The sequence below is a fragment of the Camponotus vicinus genome, unplaced genomic scaffold (assembly GCF_025532165.1).
Source record: "Camponotus vicinus isolate PSW18456_S1 unplaced genomic scaffold, iyCamVici1.0 SCAF_6, whole genome shotgun sequence".
Lineage (NCBI taxonomy): Eukaryota > Metazoa > Arthropoda > Insecta > Hymenoptera > Formicidae > Camponotus > Camponotus vicinus.
In genome coordinates, this window is record NW_028141978.1 from 16,855,920 (window position 1) to 16,864,750 (window position 8,831).

At 39.0% G+C, this 8,831-nt stretch overlaps 1 long non-coding RNA gene across 1 annotated transcript; it reads left to right on the forward strand.

Annotated features, from left to right (window-relative positions):
- Positions 1 to 7,330: 7,330 nt before the first annotated feature.
- LOC145972914 (uncharacterized) lies at positions 7,331 to 8,622 on the forward strand. Its single transcript, XR_014439311.1, has 3 exons — positions 7,331 to 8,191; positions 8,299 to 8,433; positions 8,556 to 8,622. It is a non-coding gene; the product is annotated as an uncharacterized LOC145972914 (long non-coding RNA).
- Positions 8,623 to 8,831: the final 209 nt, after the last annotated feature.

The window sequence follows — 8,831 nt, forward strand, 5'->3', positions numbered from 1 at the left end:
ATTTCTTTATCGCAAATTGCTCGCTGTCGTCCGTCGCTCGCCACCGTCGTTAAATTAGAATGCTCCGAATATAACCGCTTAAGAAAATATATCGGATACGGTACGTTTTTTACCGATTTTACGTCGTTTCGCAGACGTCTTAAGTCTTTTTTTCACAACCGTACGACTTTTCTTCTTCTTTTTATTTCTCTGCGCTTTTGTACTCGTTCTTTTTTTCCCAACCGCTTTGATTTTCTTACTCGTCCGTCGTCGCTTGCGAGCCGATGTTATTGCGGATCGTGCGATGTGATTATCAAGCCCGACAAAAGGGAACTGAGCTACATGCATTTTCGCATCAGACTTATATCCCGAACCCTTCATTAGACTACTTATTTTTTCTTTGGCTTTTCTCTTGAGTTTGTCTCGCGATTCTTCAAAACGGTGTTTGGCCGCTACCTTAAATGGCGTATTGTTTTCGACGTCTTCGATTACATTAACGCCAGCCCGTAAAGCTTCTTTTCCCACAGCTCGCGCGGCTTTACCTAAATATGGTAGTACGCGTCTGAATAATTCCCCGAGAAAACTGCCGATTCCGTGACCGCGCTGATAGGGCGATCCGACGAAAACTCGCGGGATTCCGCCGCCGCGACCGCCTCCGTTCTGTAATTCGTCGCGATATACCGAGTAATAGTGAATTAATAATAATAATAATAATGAACGGTCAAATGCGTTTTTCTCTTTCGCGGATTCAGTGTATTTTATAATATCTAATCGATACACCTAAAATGCAAAGTTACCGTCAACGTTCCGAATTCGAATGGTATGCTCTTCCCCAGCTGATCTCTTATATCTATTTCGATCGTACGGAAACTCGTTCGCCGCAGCGCGATGTATTGCGCGGGCGAAAAATGCTTTATCTGAGTGGATGCAAACGGATAATCGTTTCGTGCATCGTGCGCGACTATTCGAAGAAGAGGCGATTGTACATCGCCCGTAATATAAGGTTCGCAAATGTCGCAGTAGACGAAAAGTTTGTCTGGAATACCTCGCAACAAACTAGCTGGTATGTCAGCTATTATATAGTCGTCACCCGTGAGTTCAAAAGGAAATTTTGGAAAAGCAATGCTCGAAGAAGGAGGAATGTCAGGATTGTAGTAGATCGGTAGTAGATCGTTCGAACTTCCACAGCGTGAATCAAAACCGAGCATACGACAAAGCTTGTCGGAAAAATGCACATGATGTTCCATATCGCATTTCCTCTCTTTGCAGGAAAGTCTTATAACAACTTTACCACCAGCTTTTAATTCCCAAACGACATGGGCTTTTACGGGTTTGCACGCGTCATTCATTGTCTCTATAATATCGCGTACGCTCGAATAAACGCCTGGTGATACTTTGACATCCGCATGAGAAAACGCATCGATGCTCTTATTAATATCGATAAATTTTATTGTTCCTTCTCCAGGGCGTATATGTAAAAAGCTACACGGAAACTGGATCTCCGTGAGCGCTACTTCCCAACGACCGCTTAAGTCTATACGCTGAGGTAATTCGGTGGTGAAACACGTTGTTTTATTTTCCGGAAAGTAGCGCATGCTACTATTACTCGGGAGGATTATGTGAAATTCTTCCCCTCTCATTTTGATATTAAACTCGAGGCTGATATCCAAGAATCGAATTTAGAAGGATATCCCCGCCAACTAACTAGTAATTGTTTATTGTCGCCCCGTCCCTTGGTTTTTATCACGTGGTCTACGATAAATTCTCCCTCTCGTAAGTCTTTAATAACTTGCGTTAATTCCTGCTCGTAAAAAATCCCGTCTATAACCTCGCCCTGTAAATCGCTTAGTTCGTATACAGGAGGTCTTCTCCATTCGAGAACGCGATGAATTCGAAATATTTCTTCACTCCATCCCGCCTCGTATCCTTTCTCAAACGCTGCTTTTGCTCTACTAATGCGTACGAGCTCGCCCGCTCTGTATTTACACTTTTGTTTGCGCCCGCGATTTTTTCTTCCTTCAGCATCTTCGGCATTGATATTCCAACGTCGATTCATATTTTCTCGCGCGATACGCGCATTTTCCAACGTAACGATCGCTGGTTGCATTTTAATGCTAGAATGACGAGTATGATTGTAAGCGTGAACAATATCCTGCAAAATATCGATATAACGGCGAGTATTTTTATGTGTAAAATAGCGCCACATCCTCTCCTTAAGTGTTCTATTGAAACGTTCGACTATAGCTGCTTTGATATCGGGATTTCGCGCTACACGAAATCGGATGTTTTTTTCTTTTAAGAATTTTTGTACAGCGCTCGCGATAAATTCTTTACCTTTGTCGGTTTGTAGGTAAACGGGTAAACGTTTTTTGTTTCTCGAGAATATGTTCTGAAAGGCCTTTATCACGCACGCCGAAGTTTTATCGCGCAAAGGTTCTACCCAAGCAAATTTGCTAAGTACATCGATAATCACCAGTAGATAGAAATATCCGTCGTTATAACTCTTAAGATTACGAAGATCGATTAAATCAGCCTCCCATAAATCATCGATATTTGTCACGTTATAATGTAAACGCGGAAATTTTCGTCGTACTGGACGATCCAGCGTGTACGCGTCTTGCGATTTAAGCCAGTCGACAACCTCGTTACGCGAGAAATTCGGCTTAGCCGCTCGTGATAAATTGACCATCGCTGAATAACCCGCGTAGTGCGAAGGATCGTAATATAATTTTTCGAATTCCATCTTATTAGAATTTGCTCCAACCGAACAAACCTCTTGCTTTCTTCGTCGGGGAATTCTCATCCTTACTTGCTAATGTTTTATCGGCCTCATCCTCATCCTCATCGGCAGATATAAATACCGTATCTCCTTCGGATACAACCGTCTCGTTTAACCTGCTGCGTGAACGACGAGTTTTCGGAGTGGAAGTAACAGCTGCTAATTCGCTGCTTTTAATACGACGAGCTATTTTGCCTACGTGTAAAAAACTACGATTTCCTATGAGACTGGAAGGTGTGTTTATGTCCTGCAGTAATCGCGCAAACTGAACTCTTCCGATTGCTTTTACTGTTTTTCTCTCGCGTATCGCGTCATTTATGAAATCGCTAATATTCGAACCCGTTACAACCGCACCGTTTATAGTCACGAGTCCTTGTCTATCCCAACCGATCTTTGACGACGGAGCATCGAGTAAATATTTCAATAGCGTGTGAGCTTTGTAGCGATAAGTTTTCGGCACACCTTCGATTATATTTTTAATCATTTCCGCCGATTGATCGCGTTTTTTTCCGAAACTATTAGCGTCACCTCCTCCTCCATCTTTAACGCTACTAATTAAAGTACGCGTAAATTCTTCGGTATCGTCATCTTCCAAGTACATGTCCTCGTCTTGCTCAGTTTTATCATCGGCGTCGCCGTTTAAAGCCCCACGCGAATCTTTGCGAAAACGCTTTTTTGCATCCCGAACAAAGTAAAGATAACGTTGAAGTACTTCTTTATACATTTTCCATCTTTCACCCTCGTCGGCGGGAGTCGAGAGATTGAGAATACGACACATCTCCGCATCGAGTCGCGATAAAGGGGTTCCCGGTGTCCGTACAGATTTATTATTATCATTTTCCATATTATTAACATTTTCCGACTGTTGATTTTGCTGCTGCTGCTGCTGCATTCGTTGCATTTTTTCGAGATTTTCCGTAGAAATTAAAACCATTTTTTTAGCCTTTTCCATTTTTAATACTTTTCCAAATATTATTATTTTTCCTCACAAAGAATATAAAGAATTGTATTTCTTTTCACTCGCCGATAATCCGTGATAATAAAGCTCCGAGTATAGGACCGATAATATAGGGTAAAAATCCTCCGCGTTGTACCAATAGTTTTCTTTTAGTCTTCAAATTACCCCGCTTTGCCGCGATGCGCCGTAAAGTCGTTTTATGCTTGGACAAGCGCTTTTTTTCGCTAGATTCGAGCGGTACGTTACCTTCGAGCGTATTGAAAATACACTCCTGAATACACTTTACAAATTTATCGGCATCGCGTAAGAACGCCGCTCTTTGATTTTTTTTCAAATAGCATAGAGTTTTTAAGAGACACAGGTTCCTCTCTCCGATGCAACGTTTTGCAGTCTTTATTGCGCTATTCGGTAAATTCCTCGCTGTCGCTGTCGATGATGTTTTGTTAGGGTCTGCTTTTTTCACCATTGCGTCGTAATCGCACAACTACAACTCGCGGCTGCGAATACCTTTTTTTTATACGCTTCCGGCTTTAATGACAGATTTACGTGGTATGTAGACGTAATGTAGAGTATCCTCCGGAAAGATACACGTGCGAAATCGGTATTCGTCTGGAGTCGATTGTTTCAAATCGAGCAATAAATATCCATGCGGCTTCGAGGTAGCGTCGTAGTACGCTTCTTCCATAAATTTTGGATCGTCGGGATATACCTGACGCGCTAAATGACGAATTTGCGCACGATCGCACGGATTTTTGAAAACTACTATATAATTCGCGTTGAGAGATATGTCGCGCTGTCCACGTCCCTGATGGAAAAGATTTTGCGAAATGAGTATAACGCTGAGATTCTTATGATGACTTTCTTTCGTAAATAGATCCACGATTCCCTCATAAGATCGTCGATTATCACCAATTTCGGAGAAAGCGCATCGTTAGAATAATCCTCCGGACGCGGTAACCCTTCGCGAAATTCGATATTTTTCCTCGATTTTATTAAAGCATTATCGCTATATTTGCTCTCGCTTTTCTCTTCTTCTCTCTCTCCCGTGTCGCAATGTAAGCACTGATACGCATCTTGCCACTCGGCGTAATAAAATAAAATTCTCTCGAATCGGACATCGGACATGCGGGATAAATGTCGAAGAAATGTTTTCACGAAAATTGTTTTCCCGCATCCCGTAGGACCGCAGACGATCGACGTCCAAGGATGTTTCCAGCGCACATCCATTACACAAAATAATCGATTTCGCGTTTAGGAACAATCTCATAAATAAAAAAGTAAACGACGATATTTAACAACAATAATCTAAGAAAGAAAAAAATGCGTATGCTCCTCGAATATTATACAGGAATGTAAGAAGAAAATAAGCTTATTCGCGTGGGGCCCCATCCGCGCCGGCCACGTGCTCGCGCTAACGTTCTCTGTTACGCGTGCGAGCGGAAAGCACCGCTGATTAGACGATACACGACGCGCGACCGCGAGTAAGCGTATTCGCGCGAAGGTAGGCTCGCATCGGCGACTTTCGCGAGCACCAACGCTAATGAGCTTATAATTGATTCTCCATATACGCTTATAGTAAAAATAAAATGCTTAAATTCTGGAAAATATATTTTAAATCGATGTATCGCCTGAATTACAAAATACCTGTACATACTCGTATTTTATGAATCAACCGATAGCTGACTCAGACAAACACTATCCCCCCGTGATATAATAATAATATCTAGAGATTCTTAAAACCCTAAACACACGTTAAAAAACTAGAGACATCCAATAAAATAATCTCATCTTAAGATAACCGTCAATGGTTTTCATTTTAAAATAACCCCGCTATATTTGCAATAGTGATTAAGAAAACAATTCTCTTTCCAAATAATTTAGGAAGATATGGAAAATATTCTCACCTTGAATCTACCCTAGCGAAACCCTCATCCTAAATCCTCAACCTATTTTTTTCTCATGCTGAAACAGCATATATACCGTATCGACTAAGAAATCTGATGAGATTTCACATTTTTTTTTAATTAAACATTCAGATATACCCCCGCCCGTAATATCTATAAATTTATCATTCGAATCTTCCTTAATAAAACATCCCCTAAATATTTTTCCCGTGGTGAATCACTCGAGATATAGCTTAGAGAAAATTTTTAGAAGTTTCTAGAAACGTTTATAGAAGTTTCTCGGTATTTTTCTTTGATTATTGTAAAATATTTTGTTTGAATACGCATTTATGCTCACTTCTGCCCATATTATTTCCCCCCACTCTTTTTGCTTAGATTTTTTTTAGGTGGGAGAAGCAGTAATATAAATGCGAGGACAAACCGTGTATTCATTCGAATTTCGTCGTTAACAGAAGTTAAGTCTCGAGCGAAGAAGAAAAATTCTACGCAAATACGCTAACGTTGTTGTTGTGATTATTTTTTGCACGGTACATTTTTCGAGTTTGTTTCGAGTGGTTAATAGTAATGGCTGGAACGACGGAAATAGCCAGTTTTGTGAAATCCTCGCATGTTTGCGATATTAAGGAGCCGGGAAATGGAGACAATAAAATCGGCAACGGTGGAAGAAACCGACATTTGTTGCTATCAACAACATACGGACTTAATTCATCCTTCACTAAGAAGATACAAGTGGGATTGCAATCGACGAAGGAAGACTGTTTTGTTCCAATTGTTAAATTAACGAGCAATAATGCCGATGGGATTTGTCTCGACTCCGACACGTGGCAGCAATTTCAATCCTGCATGGAACATATGAGACAGTATTTGAACGACGATCAAAAAAGAACGGGAGGAATAAATCCGATTATTATTAACAATATCAGCATCAACTTTACCAGCGCTTATGGCTCGAGGGCTATTCTAGTGGCATACAAGGAAACCAACGAATATTCCGCGAGTAATGTCGAGAAGGAAGAACAACCTCCGTCGAAGAAACGAAAAACTTATAACACCGCTATCGTGATGCAGAAAGTTACTTTTCTCGGCTTGGAAAATATTATAAAATGCATAGATACGCATTTGTCGCAATTAATTAATATCGTTGATACTGTCAATACATGTGCTAACTATATAATAAACGAAATAGAATTAAAACTTCCCTCATCGTACATAGATTGCGAAATTATAAAACTCACAATTAAAGGAAATTATGAACAAATCGAACAAAGTGTTCGAACTCAAATTAATAATTTAACATTTTTAGATGTATATTTCAGCATTATATTTGTAGAGATACTTTCGCTTAAATTTAATGAAATTTCTCGTGCGATTTTACAAAAACGAAAATTTTATGAAAACCAATAAATAAATGTACATCAATAAAATATAATAAATAACATAACAAGTTTTTCTTAAAAAAAAATTCACAGAGTACTTTTTACTACGTTTTCAACATATTTCCCGATATCTCCTTCTGTCCTTTACTGCGAACACGCAGCAACACGTCGTGTATTATTATTATTATTAGCATTAAACGTATTTTTTCTTATAAAGAAACAAATAATTTTAAAAATTTATTATATTCGTGCAATAGCTATGGTCGACGCAAAATAAAAATCTTTGACAAATAAAATAATTACAAATTTTTTTTTATTACGCCTAGTTTTTAAGAAATCATATGCGTAAACCATTACTTAATTAAGGTAATTAGCAAAATGTTTAGCGTCAGTTGCTTTCTCGAAAAACAAAATAAGAAATGAAATAGATTATTCGCGCTACGGTGAAAAATATAATTACAATACGGTATATACGACTACAAGAAATTTCAAACTTCTACATTTTTTATGGACTTCTCCGTGCGCTGATAAAGGTTTGTTTGATTTTCCTTTTTGAGTGGGGAGGAAAATATATAAAATGGACAACGCTTAACCGAATATAAGCATTTTCGAGATTTTCTTTGCCCGAGGAAACTTGTACGATTTTCACTCGCGTGTTATTCCTTTAAGAAAAAAAATGGCGTGTAATAAAAATTTGATATCGAGTTGTGCAAAGTTGGCTGCGAGTTTATCTCCAAAGATAAATTCCGCGAGCTACATTTCCAAATTAACGGAAACAAGTGAACATAATTACAGCGTATTTTCGAATTTCGCGTGTGCCTGCTCCGATACATTGCTTGCAATTTTATATAAATTGGGGCATTTCGGCGGCGACGCGAAATTACTAAATATTGCCGGCGAAATAATTAGTGCACGAAGAGCCTTGAGCGAAGATGAAAAATATGAAGAAGAGGAAGATGTAGGTGGACATATAACCTACCTACTTCAAAACTACAGTAGGATCCAGTCGACGGGTAATTATTTTACTTATTTTATTTATTTTTGCTTTCAAAGAAAAAATACGAAAAATCGCGATTATAAAGTTAAATATTTAATTACTAATTAATCACAGGAAACAATAATCTCGCGAGAACAGCGATAGTGCGACCTTCACGTAGACGCCGCGCAGAGGAAGAACCCGAGGCAGGTCCTTCGCGTAAGTTTTGCACGTAATGAAAACGAGTGCTAATTTTTCTCGGATAGAATGTTCGGTAGTAATAAAAAAAAATAATCAATACTAATAAAAAATATTCTACATTTCAGGAAGACCGCGATTACTCGAGGAAAATCCGGCGATTCCCGTTGTCGTTCTTGACGACGACGACGACGAGGAAAACATGAACGCTGACGACATCACATATGCAATCAGTAGCCCTGATAGCGAAGTGTTCTCGCCGGGTAAAGATGATGATTATGTAAAAAATAGGCTAAAACGAAAATTCAAATATAAAAATAATTTTAGAACTGTTTTAAATTTTGTTTCTATAATATTAAATATTCGAATCTTAAAATATTATTAGAATTTCCGCGAGAGATGGAGGAGCGCGAGAGAGTGGAGATTAACGAAGAAGAGCCAGAAGAGAGTGGGGAAGAAGAAGAAGAAATGCAGGAAGAGGAAGAAGTGATAGTGCTGGAAGAAGAAGAAGAAGAAGAAGAAGAGACTGTGAGAGAGGAAGAAGAGGAAAATATATACGCTCCCTCCAGAGAAGGTAACTTTAATAATTTATTTCTCGATATATTTTTATGCTCGAATTTAATCCAAATTCTTAATTTTTCTTTAGAAACTCGTCGCTAGG